The sequence below is a fragment of the Notechis scutatus genome, chromosome 3 (genome assembly GCF_049901735.1).
Source record: "Notechis scutatus isolate UNSWTSFEM ecotype Mainland chromosome 3, rNotScu1.2, whole genome shotgun sequence".
NCBI classification, from domain to species: Eukaryota; Metazoa; Chordata; class Lepidosauria; order Squamata; family Elapidae; genus Notechis; species Notechis scutatus.
In genome coordinates, this window is record NC_142011.1 from 207,738,404 (window position 1) to 207,753,262 (window position 14,859).

Below are 14,859 nucleotides of genomic sequence, written 5' to 3' on the forward strand. Positions count from 1 at the left end.
GTGAATAGTCCAAAGTTGCTAAGTTGCCTTTTATGCCTAAAGTGGGACTAGAACTCACTGTCTCCTGGTGTTCGGCCCAGAGTCACCCAGGTGGCTTTCATGACTAAGGTGGGACTGGAACTCAGGTTTCCTATTTCTAGACCATTTGATCTTTCTAGGGAAATTTTTACAGTTGACCTTAGTGTGAAAAGATCTATCATCTAATATGTAATAAGGTTAGAAGATCAGAAAAATAAATATCAAAGTAATATTTATATATATATATATATATACTCGAATACAGTTCATCAGTCTGGAACCCACATTACGTATCTGATATTAGCACAATTGAGAAAGTCCAGAAATATTTCACAAGAAGAGTTCTCCACTCCTCTACTCGCTGTAGAATACCTTATGCCACCAGACTTGAAATTCTAGAACTAGAAAACCTTGAATTACGCCGTCTTCGGTCTGACTTAAACATGGTATATAAAATCATACATTGCAATGTCCTACCTGTCAATGAATACTTCAGCTTCAACCATAACAACACAAGAGCACACAATAGATACAAACTCAAAGTTAACCGCACCAAACTTGATTGCAGGAAATACGACTTCAGCAATAGAGTGGTCAATGTCTGGAATACTCTACCCGACTCTGTAGTTTCTTCCCCAAACCCCAAAAACTTTAACCTTAGACTGTCTACTATTGACCTCACCCCTTTCCTAAGAGGTCTGTAGGGGGCGTGCATAAGCGCACCAATGTGCCTACCGTCTCTGTCCTATTGTTTCTCTTATTCTTTTATTTTTCTTATATGTACCCATTTCATGTATTCACAACTATGTATACACTTATACTTATTATCTTGTAAACAATTGGCAAATCAAATAAATAAATAAATAAATAAATAAATAAATAAATAAATAAATAAATAAATAAATAAATAAATAAATATATGTTATATCTTTCATCCAGCATACACCAGGACATGCTACAAAACAGTTCCTTATAGATCTGAGCCTTGTGCATCTGGGCAGGACCTATGCTATACAAAGAGTTGGTGTGATCGTTTTTGTAAGTACAGTTCTTGTCTTCACTCCCAGTTTTTTTTCTTCTTGATCCCAGACTAGAGCTCCCAAATGCACCTGAGAACTGGAGGTCACCTAGGACCTGTCTGTGCCCTGCCAGGGTTCCCCTCAGGTCACATCCTGTTGCCGGACACCCTAAGCAATGCAAGGAAAGGGGGGTCTTGGACTGGGGTGCCCCCTCTTTCTCAGCAACAGCCCAGACGGGAGGGGGAAACCTTCTTTAGAGAAAGGGGGAGGGAAATGCTGGGAGAGCTGCGGGTTTGTTCAGGAATTGAGGGAAATCGGATGAAGCCATGAAACATCCAAGAAAGGTGCCATTGCCCCCTCAGTCATGTCGAAACACGGAACTTTCCCAGAAATCTCTTCTTCATTCATTTACTCCTGAGTTTTGAGTAGAGGAGGAAGGAGGTCTGCCTTCCTCATGGGACGGGATGCATGAATGTGTTCAGTGTGGGTTTACCAGTTTGTTCAGCAACAGCCACAGGTCTGTTCTTTGCTATTTTTTAAACAATCATTCTGCTTTGTAGGTTCCATCAGAGGAAAGATAATCGAACTGGGATGTGCTGCTACTTGCCCTCCAGCGGAGCCAAAAAAGGATGTTACCTGTTGCTCAACAGACAATTGCAACCCAGTTGCGAACTGGACACCTCGTTGAGTGTTGCTCTCATCCATCATGGACCATCCTTGAAAATTTATGCTTCTGGCCTTTACCACCACATGGTCCATCATCCCCCTCTCCCCTGTTGTCTTTGACACCTCAACATCTTTCCCTTTTCTCTCGTTCTGTAAGTTTCCTTCTGCTAGTTCTGTAGTTTGAGAATCAAATAAAACTCAGCATTCAATTCAAGTGTTTTGATTTTTTAATCCCCCCCTCAAAACATCCCTTTCACGAAACCCACAGGTAAAGAGTTTTTCTCCAGGTTTCAGCAGGCAGCGATGCTGGGATGAGCAGGATTAGGTCCAATCCCTGTTGAATCATGGCTTGGATTGCCTAACGGGTAATAATCTCACATTCAGACAGGGTAAAGAAAGAGGAGAAACCCACAACTGAGTCTTTCCTCAGTAAAACCTTCCACTTCAAAGCCTCCCTTTCTTCTCTCTGGGGAAAGCTGAGGGGAAGAGGAAGATGCCTTGAAAGAGAGGAGGGGGATTTGGGGGGAAGGATGGCAGGCCTCTTCTCCATTTCGCCTACCTGAAAGAAGGAACATCTTGATTCAGCAGTTGACTCTGCAGGCTCTTCTCAAGCTTTCTCAATCCTGAGTTCAGGTTTTGGTGGTTAGACCTGGACATCGGGGCTTCACTGGCCTGATCTTCACTCACTGCATTGGGTAGACTACGCCAAAGCGACACAAGTAGACCGGGATGGGCCGGATCTAACCCCATCGCGGGCTTTGAGTTTGACACCCCTGGACTACAATGATGTGGTCCTTCCGCAAAAAAACATATTGGACTCAAAAACATACTTAGTTAGAATAAGTGATTAAACAACATAGAGGTTTGAAACCAGAGATATTTTTGGTGGGTATATTACCAGATCAGTATGACAAAGGGAAAACATATTTAATTTTACATACGTATGAATGGGAGCAAGAATTGTGTTTGCACAGCAATGGAAAAGCGAAAAGATCCCTACAGAGAAAATGTTATGTAAAAAATATTAGAATGTGCTGAGATGGACAGATTATCAATTAAAATAAAAGACAAGGAAGAAACAGAATACTTTTTAATATGGGACTTGTTTTACCAATGGCTAACTAACAGGAATAGAGGTTACAAACCAAAAAGATTTTAAAAAATAATATATTTTTTTCATTTTGATAACTTTTCAAAATAGATAAACTAATTGTATTATCACTTTGTGATTAATATTGATACGATTATTATTATGATTTATGTTGATTACCATTGTATTTGTAGTTAAAACTAATTATGTCCAGACAACACGCTGTTCACATTCATATGGAATATTTTATCTGTATATATAGAAGCAATATACCACTGAGACATCATCACGAAATCTCCAGGACTGTAAAGCCTACAAACTTGAAATTTGGCACGTTTGTTCCTCTTGGCTTCTAGGTGCTCAATAAGAAAGGATTTTTTGAAATGACCATCAGAGTATTAGTATTTCTTAATAGAGAAATTAACACGCTCTGATGCTAAGGAGTTCTACTCCCCCTCCTCACCTGAAAAGATCTCTGTTCCTACTGCCAGTTGCCTCACATTCCGTTACCTGCTTAGTAACACCACAGCCATTTGCACCACTCACGTGACCCGAGGACAGAGACAAACCTCCAAGCTGCCTCAATGACTCTATAAAGGGATGCAAACTGCACTTCCAAACAGGAAGCTACTTTGGCATGAAAGGTTGTAGTGTTTTTATTACCCACCAGCCAATCAGAGCTGAAGAAGCTCCTTGGATGAAAAGCAAAAGATCTTCATAGAAAAACTACATCGTCCAGTTGTCTCTTGAAAGAAAAAAACCTGGGACAACAGTGGGAGAATTGTAATATATTGCATTGCATTGCGTTGCGTTGCGTTGTATTGTATTGTAGATAACAGGTAATCAGAGTTGGAAGGGACCTTATAAGTCATCTAGTCCAACCCTCCGCCCAAGCAGGAGACCTTACATCATTTCTGACAAATGGCAGTCCAATCTCTTCCTGAAAATATCAAGTGATGGCACTCCCACAACTTCCGAAGGCAACTTCTGTTCCATTGGTTGATTGCTCTCACTGTCAGAAAGTTATTCCTAATTTCCAGGTTAAATCTCTACTTTTTCAGTTTCCATCCACTATTCCTTGTCTGGCCTACAGGTGCATTTCAAAATAGCTTGACCGCTTCCTCTCTGTGGTAGCCTGTCAAATACTGGAAGACTGCTATCATGTCTCCCCTGGTCCTTCTCTCCACTAAACTAGTCAGGCCCAGTTCCTGTAACCATTCTTCATATGTAGGACACCAAGTTGCTCTGGAATTCTGTGAGATCTACATTCAGGGCACCATCAAATCGCAGGGAAGCTGTGATGTTTTTTGGTCTCCAATCCCCTGTACTTTTTCTAGAGTCTCAACATCTTTTTTATAATGTGGTGAACAAAACTGGATGCAGTACTCTAGGAGTGGTCTTACTAAGGCTTTATAGAGTGGTATTAGTACCTCACTTGATCTCGATTGAATCCCTCTGTTAATGCAATTTAGGATTGCATTAGCTATTTTGGCTGCTGCTGCACACTGCTGGCTCATGTTTAGCTGGTTGTCTACTAAGACTCCAAGATCCCTCTCACAGTTACTGCTATTGAGCCTGTTTTCACCCAGTCTATATGTGTACTTTTGGTTTTTCTTGCATAAGTGTAGGACTTTCCTTTTCTCTACATTGAATTTCATTTTGTTAGATATGGCTCAGTGTTGTAGTCTGTCAAGATCCACCTGGATCTTGAGCCTATCTTCTAAGGTGTTTGGTATTCCTGCCAGTTTAGTATCATCTGCAAATTCGGTAAATTCCCCTTCTGTTCCTTCATCTAAGTCGTTAATGAAGATATTGTATTGTATTGTAATGTATAGATAGATAAGTAGCTAGCTGGATGGATGGATGGATGGATGGATGGGATGGATGGACGGATGGACAGACAGATGGACGGACGGACAGACAGACAGACAGACAGACAGAAAGACAGACAAACAGACAGACAGACAGATACATAGATCGATAATAGACAGTAGAAAAGAAAGTAAAGGAAGACGGGAAGGGAAAGGAGGAAAGGAAAGGAAGGGGAAGGAAAGGAGGAGAGGAAAGTAAAAGAGGAAAGAAGAAAGGGGAAGGAGGAAAGGAAAGGAGGAAGGGGAGGGAAAGGAGAAAAGAAGAAATGGAAAAGAAAGGAAAGGAGGAAAGAAGGAAAGGAAAGGAGGAAAGAAAAGCAGGAAAAGAGGAAAGGAAAGGTGGAAAGGAATGGAATGGAAAGGGGAAGGGAAACAAAATGAAAGGAAACCCTTATGTGTTTCAATCACTGACCACCACTGAGCCAACAGATTGTGGACCGAATTTCTCCTGCATAGCCCGATCACATAGTTTCATTGTGAAGCACGGCTATCCAGCTAGTGTCCTATAAAAAGAAAATGTATTAATAAAACGTATATTTTTTTTTTAAATGATGTAGTCCTTCTTCGTGTTTGTGTGTATGTTTTTGGGTGTGTATGTGTGAGAGAGCGCATTTCTGTGTGTGGAAACAAGAAGCATTACAGCTCAGAGAATATAAGAGACAGAGGAAGAGACTTGGGATAATCTCTCCCTGAAATCTCCCAGGATATATCCGCTAGGAGGAGGGAAGGAAGGTTTCCATCTGGCAGGATCCTTCGTGTTGTGTGTTTGCAAATATATAACTGAGCTCTGGCTGACTTGCTCTTGTCCGTCCTTAGCTTTAGCCTGAAAACTGAAAGCTCCTCCAGTCATCTTATGACTGTGTGGCAAAACCATTACAAAGGAGTGATCTTGAAAAGAGGGATGGAGGTGACAATACTTCAGAAAATCTTGCAAGATTGAACTGTTCTATGGGTTGGGCACCATGGCAGAAAGGTCCAGTCTCCGGGGTCCCACCAGATATGCTGCATCACCTGTAAAGTCATGAAATCAATTATTAACCAATCCATTATCCTCCACTTACAGACAAACAACCTACTCTCCAATAAACAATTTGGTTTCAGGAAAAAACTATCCTGTAATCTGCAACTCTTACACTGCAAAAACATATGGACTACACAAATCGATCAGGGCAAAGCAATAGACGCAATCTACATAGACTTCTGTAAAGCCTTTGATTCAGTGGTACACGACAAACTACGCCTAAAACTAAAATCTTATGGTACCTCTGGACAACTGCATAACTCGATAGAAGCATTCCTGTCAAACAGACAACAAATCGTCAAAATTGGGAGTGTCCTATCAAATTCTGTATCTGTCAATAGTGGTGTCCCCCAAGGCAGTGTTCTAGGACCAACTCTCTTCATACTCTACATAAATGACCTCATATGATCATATTAAGAGCAACTGCGTTCTTTTCGCTGATGATGTAAAGCTGTTCAATACAGCTACCCTTCAAAAAGATCTTGACTATGTATCAGAATGGTCAAACAAATGGCAACTTCAAATCTCAACAAATAAATGCTCTGTCTTACATATTGGCAAAAAAATATCAGAAAATAAAATACAAGCTGAATAATCAAGACCTTGTTGATGATCCAAGCTCTGTAAAGGACCTTGGAATACTCATCTCTAATGATCTAAGTGCTAGAGCCCACTTGTAACTACATAACCAAAAAGGCATTAAGAGTTGTTAACCTAATCCTACGTAGCTTTTTCTCTGGTAATATCACACTACTAACTAGAGTATACAAAACATTTGCTAGACCAATACTTGAATACAGCTCATCAGTCTGGAACCCACATTACGTATCTGATATTAGCACAATTGAGAAAGTCCAGAAATGTTTCACAAGAAGAGTTCTCCACTCCTCTACTCGTTGTAGAATACCTTACGCCACCAGACTTGAAATTCTAGAACTAGAAAACCTTGAATTACACCGTCTTCAGTCTGATCTAAGCATAGTATATAAAATCATACATTGCAATGTCCAACCTGTCAGTGAATACTTCAGCTTCAACCATAACAACACAAGAGCACACAATAGATACAAACTCAAAGTTAACCGCACCAAACTTGATTGCAGGAAATACGACTTCAGCAACAGAGTGGTCAATGCCTGGAATACTCTACCTGACTCTGTGGTTTCTTCCCCAAACCCCCAAAAACTTTAACCTTAGACTGTCTACTATTGACCCCTTTCCTAAGAGGTCTGTAGGGGACGTGCATAAGCGCACCAACGTGCCTACCGTCCCTGTCCTATTGTTTCTTTTATTTTTCTTATATGTACCCATTTCATGTATTCATAACTATGTTTATACTTATACCTATTATCTTGTAAACAATTGACAAATCAAATAAATAAATAAATAAATAAAATTCGTTCTGCTAACTAGCACAGCCATGTGGCTTCCCAGCCAGAGGGAGAGAGTTCTCCCAGCCAGCACAACCATGCAGATTCCCTGTGCTGCGTGGGATGCAGCTGCTGCAGCGAAGCAAAGGAAGCAAGCTGGAGACTGGGAAGACAGGGACCTGGGGGGGCATCTTGTTAGGCCATGAGTTCCACGGCCCGTATGGAGCTGCGGTGGTGAAGCAAGCCAAGCATGCTGGAGGCCGGAGAGAGAGGGGCTAGTGAGATTTGCAGGCTTACTTACCCTGGCAGGCAGATTAGGGGCGCTCCTTTGGATCATAGGCACCATGTTGGAAAGCACGCAAGCCGCAGAACAGAGACTGTTTGGTCAACGTTAGGAGCCACACAGTGTGCTATGCCAGGGAGGTGACGTTGCAGGACGGGGAGAGTGGGCAACATGGGCGGGTCAAGTGGCGACTGGGTAGGCGGGGGTGGGGCCATCGAGAGGTGGTATCTGCCGGTTCTCCGAACTACTCAAAATGTCTGTAACCGTTTCACCAAACCAGTCTAAACTGGCCAAATACCACCTCTAGATGTACATGAAGGAATAGAAGGGGAACTAACCAACTTTGCAGATAACACTAAGCTGGCAGGAATAGCCAGCACTCCAGAAGATAGGCTCAAGATCTAGATGAATTTCAACAGACTTGAACTCTGGGACCCATCTAAGAAAATGAAATTCAATGTTGAAAAAAAGCAAGATTTTACAGTCAGGCAACAAAAATTAAATGTACAGATACAGGTTAGGTGAAACCTGGCTCCATTGCAGTAACTGCAAGAAGGATCTTGGAGTCCTAGTAGACAGTTCCCTAAACCTGAGCCAGCTGTGTGCTGCAGCTGCCAAAAACAACAACACAATCCTAGACTGCATAAACAGAAGGATACAATCCAGATCATGTGAAGTATTATTCAGACTTTATTAAAGCCTTAATAAGTCCTCGCTTAGAATATGGCATCCAGTTTTTCAATTTGCCACGTTGAGACTCTGGAAAGAAGAGCAACAAGAATCATCAAGGGGCTGGAGGCTAAAACATCTGAAGAATGATTGCTGGAACTGGGTATGTCGAATTTCATGAAAAGAAGGTCTATTTTTTTTTAAAAAAAAACAAGTTTTATTAATTTTTAAAACACACAAATTATCATTATTCATTACATGTTTAAACCTTTTTTCATTGTCAATTTAACAAGTCAGATAAATTATAATTCTATTTTAAACCATTTCCATACAAAATACCAAAACCTCTTATTCAATTTCTCTTTACTTCTCTTTACTCTTATTCAATATCATTATTATTATTTCATCTGTTTCTTTCTGACTTAGTTACCATTATTCTCATTCTATATTTCTACAAGTTTTAACTAATTCTCCCCCCCAAAAAGACATATACACACAACACACAAAACATAAAAAAAAATCTTTTTGGAAAGTAACTTGGACCCAGGTGTCTCTCTCTTCATGGACTTCAATTATATTCATGCTCATCTTACATATCATTACTTATTTTATTTACCATTCTAAGCCTTCTATATTAACTTCCCCACATATTTCACACTTCTTACTTCTATCTTAATTAATCATCTTAGTTTGAATCATTATATTTATATCTTTTGTCCATTTTTTTTCATCCCTTTGTCTCATTCCTTATAAAAAAAAAGAAAATAAGTTTATCCTGAAATCATTAATCAGAGTATGATGCCTTTCTATCTCCCCCCTAAGTTAATCAAATTAATCTTTAAAATAATATCTAATACCCAATCCGATTTTGCTTGGTACATTCTATCTAACTAATACATCCAACATAATTAAGTACATAATTAAACAATAAATCCAAATATTAAAAAAAGATACTATAATAAAAATTTTATAATAACATCAATACCATAGTCTTATTAAACTCTTTAATTAAAACAATATTCTAAACCTCCCCTATTATTAAGTTTTAAAGCCAATCATTTTTAAACATTTTAACATTTTAATCTCTTATCAACTCTTAAATCATTACAATACTACCATCTCATCTTATGTACCTTGCAAAATCTTTTTTTTTTAAAAAAAAAATTATACTTTATCCATTATCCATAAAAAATTTCTTTTTTTCATTTAATTTCAAAACATTGTAGCTTTTCTCCACCTTTTCCCTTTCTTTCTTCTCCCAACAAACCTTTCTACCCCCCCTTCTTCTAGCCTCTGCCTTACCAGCTTCCCTTCTCTGTCGTATTCCTTTTCCCTTTTGTTTACTATCATCATATTGGTTTTGCACCTTATTTTTCCCTTTCTTAAATGTTTTTTTAGATCTTAAGTCCTTAAGTCCTTTAGTTTTCTTCTTTTCTCTTCTTTTCTTTTCTTTCTCTCTTCCTTCTTTCTGGATCAAATTCTGAGATTCATTAAAAATGGCTCCTTTCTTTCTTTCTTGTTCCTCTGCTATCTTCATCTGTTGTAATGTTTGTTGATAATTAGTAAGCGCCATTTCTAAGAAAAGGAAAGCTTCTTCCACACCATCTTTACCATTTTTTTTTGCTTGTTCATATTCTTTTCTTAGTTCCTCAATAGAAAGAGCCATTATAAATCTTTTCTTTTCTTTTCCCCTTCTTTCTTCTTACAACAACCAGAATATTCAAAAGAAAATAAAAAAAATAAAACAGTCCCAAAGTTATCAGTCAGTCCAAACCAAGGCAGAGTTCTCACTTTCTCCTTCTGGGGTAATATCAATCCAAGAGAAAGAAAGTCCAAATCTGTTTAAAATCTTATTGCAATATATTCTTGTCTTCAAATCCTTGAGGCATCTGCTCCAACAAAGTCTTAGCATACAAATATTTTCTTTTTAATCCTCTCTCTTCCCACTTATCGCTTAAAACCAATTTTCACCTAAAAGAAATAGGTTTCTTAATATCCAGTTATTTATTCCGTAGGAAAAGAGGGAAAGCTATCCTTTCAGCACCTTCAAACAGCCGCTTTTTTCCTCTTCTGGCAGGTATTATTCAGAAAGTCATACTTTTCAGGAATTTTATTAAATATGTCTTAAAGTCCTAGGAGCCAAGAAAAACTTTCTCCTCTCAATCACTTTCTCCACTTCCTCCTGCGCATTCTTACCCGGCTGCCAGCTTCTTTGTGGCGGCCATTACAGACCGCCGCTGCACCGTCCTGGGAAAAGGGAGTTCTGCCGGCCAGGGAGGGAGTCTGCAACACCCCCAAACCCTTCTCCGGATCTCCCCTACCTTCAGCTGCCCCTGCAGGGCAGCCTAGCTCCGTACCCGTCTGGGTCGGAGCCCCAAAAACGGCTAGCGCGGCAGGGATCGCGCAGCTTCGCAAATCCCTGCCGCTCGCGAAGCCGACAAACCGGAAGCTCAAGCCGCAGAACAGAGACTGTTTGGTCAAGGTTAGGAGCCACACAGTGTGCTATGCCAGGGAGGTGACGTTGCAGGACAGGGAGAGTGGGCAACATGGGCGGGTCAAGTGGCGACTGGGTAGGCGGGGGTGGGGCCAGCGAGAGGTGGTATCTGCCGGTTCTCCGAACTACTCAAAATGTCTGTAACCGTTTCACCAAACCAGTCTAAACTGGCCAAATACCACCTCTAGATGTACATGAAGGAATAGAAGGGGAACTAACCAACTTTGCAGATAACACTAAGCTGGCAGGAATAGCCAGCACTCCAGAAGATAGGCTCAAGATCTAGATGAATTTCAACAGACTTGAACTCTGGGACCCATCTAAGAAAATGAAATTCAATGTTGAAAAAAAGCAAGATTTTACAGTCAGGCAACAAAAATTAAATGTACAGATACAGGTTAGGTGAAACCTGGCTCCATTGCAGTAACTGCAAGAAGGATCTTGGAGTCCTAGTAGACAGTTCCCTAAACCTGAGCCAGCTGTGTGCTGCAGCTGCCAAAAACAACAACACAATCCTAGACTGCATAAACAGAAGGATACAATCCAGATCATGTGAAGTATTATTCAGACTTTATTAAAGCCTTAATAAGTCCTCGCTTAGAATATGGCATCCAGTTTTTCAATTTGCCATGTTGAGACTCTGGAAAGAAGAGCAACAAGAATGTTCAAGGGGCTGGAGGCTAAAACATCTGAAGAATGATTGCTGGAACTGGGTATGTCGAATTTCATGAAAAGAAGGTCTAGGGGTGACATCTATAGCAGTCTTCCAATATTTGAGGGGCTCCAACAAAGAAGACAGGGTTAACCTATTCTCCAAAGCACCAGAAAGCAGGACAAGAAACAATGGATGGAAACTCATTAAGGAGAGAACCAACCTAGAACTAAGGAGAAATTTCTTGATGGTTGAAACAATTAATCAGTGGGATGGATTGTCTTCCGAAGTTATGGGTTCTCTATTCCTGGAAATTTGTAAGAAGAGATTGGATAGCCATTTATCTAAAATATTACAGGGCCTCATGCTTGGGCAGCGCATTGGAGTAGAAGTCCTACAAAATTCCCTTCCAACTATGTTATTTTATTATTGTGAAACACCTGGTGTTTCCATCCACAGATTTAATGTACAGATAGTTAAATTCCTTCTTCCCCCTCAAGTTTGAGGGAGCTTCAGAAAAAAGTTATATCTGTTAAATCAAGGCAAAGTTTGAACATCTTGTACAGCAATTCTTTACAATTATCCTAGTGCCTCAAGTGAGGTTGAGATGCACAGAATTATATGCTCTCTCCATCAACTAAAATTCCATTACATCCCCCACATATACACTGATTGTGGGTATTTTAATACTTCCAGTTGACTGATCGAAATATACAGATAGTTGAATTCCTTCTTCCCCCTCAGCTTTGATGGAGCATAAGACCTCAGTTTAAAATTAATCCTGTTGGATTTCCAAAGTCAAAAGAGATTAAGAGAGATGTTTACCTATCTTTGCTCATGCAAAACAAACATCGTGCATTGTGCAATATTATCATACTATCCACACTGTCTCTCACAGATAACCTACAGGAATAAGGAATAAGAACTGGCATTCATTCCTTTGGCTCCTGGTTAAAAAAAATGGCACAGTTCCAATACAACCATGATTGTGTTCCAGATAGTACCTTTTGCCACTAACCCACCAGATATATTTTTTTTAAGGTTGGGATATTGGATAATGCTTCACCAACTGCAAATCCCCCACTTTCCTCCTGACTCTCTTTACTTATTATTTGGTGGCACACCAGTTGAGTCCGTCTCCCAATCAAGAATTATCAAGAATGTGTTCTCCCTTCTTGACTATTGCAATATTTCAGCATATCTTTTAATTCTCAGACCTTGTGTCCCTCCAAGCTCAATGGAATTGAATCTATGTGGAGGGAGGAATGCAGTGGGATACCCCAAGGCTCTTTCTTAGGCTCCGTACAATTCAACATCTTCATCAATGATTTGGATGAGGGGATAGATGGGGAATTCATCAAATTTGCAGATGACACTAAGCTGGCAGGAATAGCCAGCACTCCAGAAGATAGGCTCAAGATCCAGATGAATTTCAATAGACTGGAACTCTGGGACCCATTCAGCAAAACGCAATTCAGTGGTGAAAAAAAGTAAGGTTTTACAGTCAGGCAACAAAAATCAAATGTACAGATACAGATTAGGTGAAACCTGGCTCCATTGCTGTAACTGCAAGAAGGATCTTGGAGTCCTAGTGGGCAGTTACCTAAACCTGAGCCAGCTGTGTGCTGCAGCTGCCAAAAAACCAACACAATCCTAGACTGCATAAACAGAAGGATACAATCCAGATCATGTGAACTATTATTCAGACTTTATTAAAGCCTTAATAAGACCTCGTTTAGAATATTACATCCAGTTTTGATATTTGCCATGTTGAGACTCACTGCTATTCTCTCTTGAACCTGGATCTTCTCTCTTGAACCTGGCTCTCCAGCCCCCACAAGGTGGGGTAGAGGTATATATCTTCTACCATCCTGGACTGCACTTTGAAGGCTGCAGAGCAGATTGCAAGATGAAAGCTTTGCTATTTGCTTTGTTGTGGGTCGCATTCCTGTTCAAGGATCCAGGTAGGATCACGAACCTTTGATCTGAGTTTAGGATTTCATAAGCATTTATTTAAAAATTTTATGGGCTGCCCATCGTACCATAGGGTATCTCTGGGTGGCTTACAGTTAAATTCCCTTTAAAACATAAACATTAAAACTCAAACATTAAAACCAAAGAGACACTTGAAGGACGGGGGTGGAGTGGGGTGGAAGTGGGTCTGTTATTGCTCAATATACCTCCTCCATTGAGCTGATCCACCATGGGGCTTCCAGGTAGACTGGTAAGGCCACATCTTTAGGCCCGTATGAAAAGATAGAAGGGTTGAGGCCAAATTCACACTGGCAGTGGCAAGGTTTTGGGGAGGGTAGGAGTTACAGCAGAGAAACCTTTGCTCCTGGACTCCACCACTTGGAATATTGGGCAGGACGACGGGACCTTCAGGGTGCCCCCTCTCCTGGCATCTGTGGTATGGGCTAATTCCAGTGGGGTGGGTAACCTGACTCCTTCCCACGAAGGGCTTTAAAAGGGATCACCAATACTTTGAATTGGAATGAGAAGCAGACTGGTAACCAATGCAGCTCATTGAGCAGTGGGGTCAGACAGGCCATTCTTGGCCTCCTCAAAATTGCCTGCACTGCCACACTCTACAGCAGCTATAACTTCCGAATGCGCTTCCTGTGTTTGTGTTATTGGTGGGACTGCCTCTTCCCAATTAAATCAATGTCCCTTCCCAATGAAATCTGTCCCTCCCATCATATCCAACAGAAGAGGCCTGTTGTGGGTGCAGTCTGCTAAGGAGCTCCATCTGGTGGGACCCTGGAGACTGGACCTTTCTGCCATGCTTCCACAGAGGAAGAGAGTTGGGATAACCACTCCCTGGAATATCACAGGATATATCCGCTAGGAGGAGGGAAGGAAGGGTTCGATCTGGCAAGATCCTCTGAAGAATTGTCACCTATCACTCCTGTATAATTGTTTTGCCACACAGATATAAGATGACTGGAGGAGCTTTCAGTTGTCAGGCTAAGACTAAGGATGGACAAGAGCAATTCAGCCAGAGCTCAGTTATGTTTTTGCTGACTCCCAATACAGAGGATCCTCCCAGGTGGAACCCTTCCTTCCCTCCTCCCAGCGGATATATCCTGGGAGATTCCAGGGAGGGGTTATCCCAAATCTCTTCTCTGTCTCTTATATTCTCTGAGCTGCAATGCCTCTTGTCTCTACACACAGAAATGCTCTCGCACACAGACACACACAGAGACATAGACACAAACACAAGGAAAGACTACATCATTTTTAATATCTCTCTCTATATATATATGTTTTATTAATCCATTTTCTTTTTACATGACACGAGCTGGATCCCCATGCTTCATGAACAAACTATGTGAACAGGATAAATTCGGTTCACAATGTGTTGGCTCAGTGATGGTCAATGATTGAAACACATAAGGGTTTCCTTTCCTTTCCCTTTCCTTTCTTCTTTCCCTTCCCTTCCTCCTTTCCTCCTCCATTCTCTTCCTTTCCATTCCTTTCCTTTCCTTTATTTTCCTCCTTCCCTTCCTTCCTCCTTTCCTTTCCTCCTTTTCCTTCCCTTCCTCCTTTCCTTTCCTTCCTTTCCTCCTTTCATTTCCTCTTCATTTCTTCTATCCTTATCTTTCATCTATCTATCTTCTATTTCTATCTATCTATCTATCTATCTATCTATCTATCTATCTATCTATCTATCTATCTATCTATCTATCTATCTATCTATCTATCT

General features: G+C 40.6%; 1 long non-coding RNA gene across 1 annotated transcript; it reads left to right on the top strand.

Moving 5' to 3' along the window:
• Positions 1-1,720: 1,720 nt before the first annotated feature.
• LOC148131576 (uncharacterized) lies at positions 1,721-5,206 on the top strand. Its single transcript, XR_015748308.1, has 2 exons — positions 1,721-4,525; positions 5,012-5,206. It is a non-coding gene; the product is annotated as an uncharacterized LOC148131576 (long non-coding RNA).
• Positions 5,207-14,859: the final 9,653 nt, after the last annotated feature.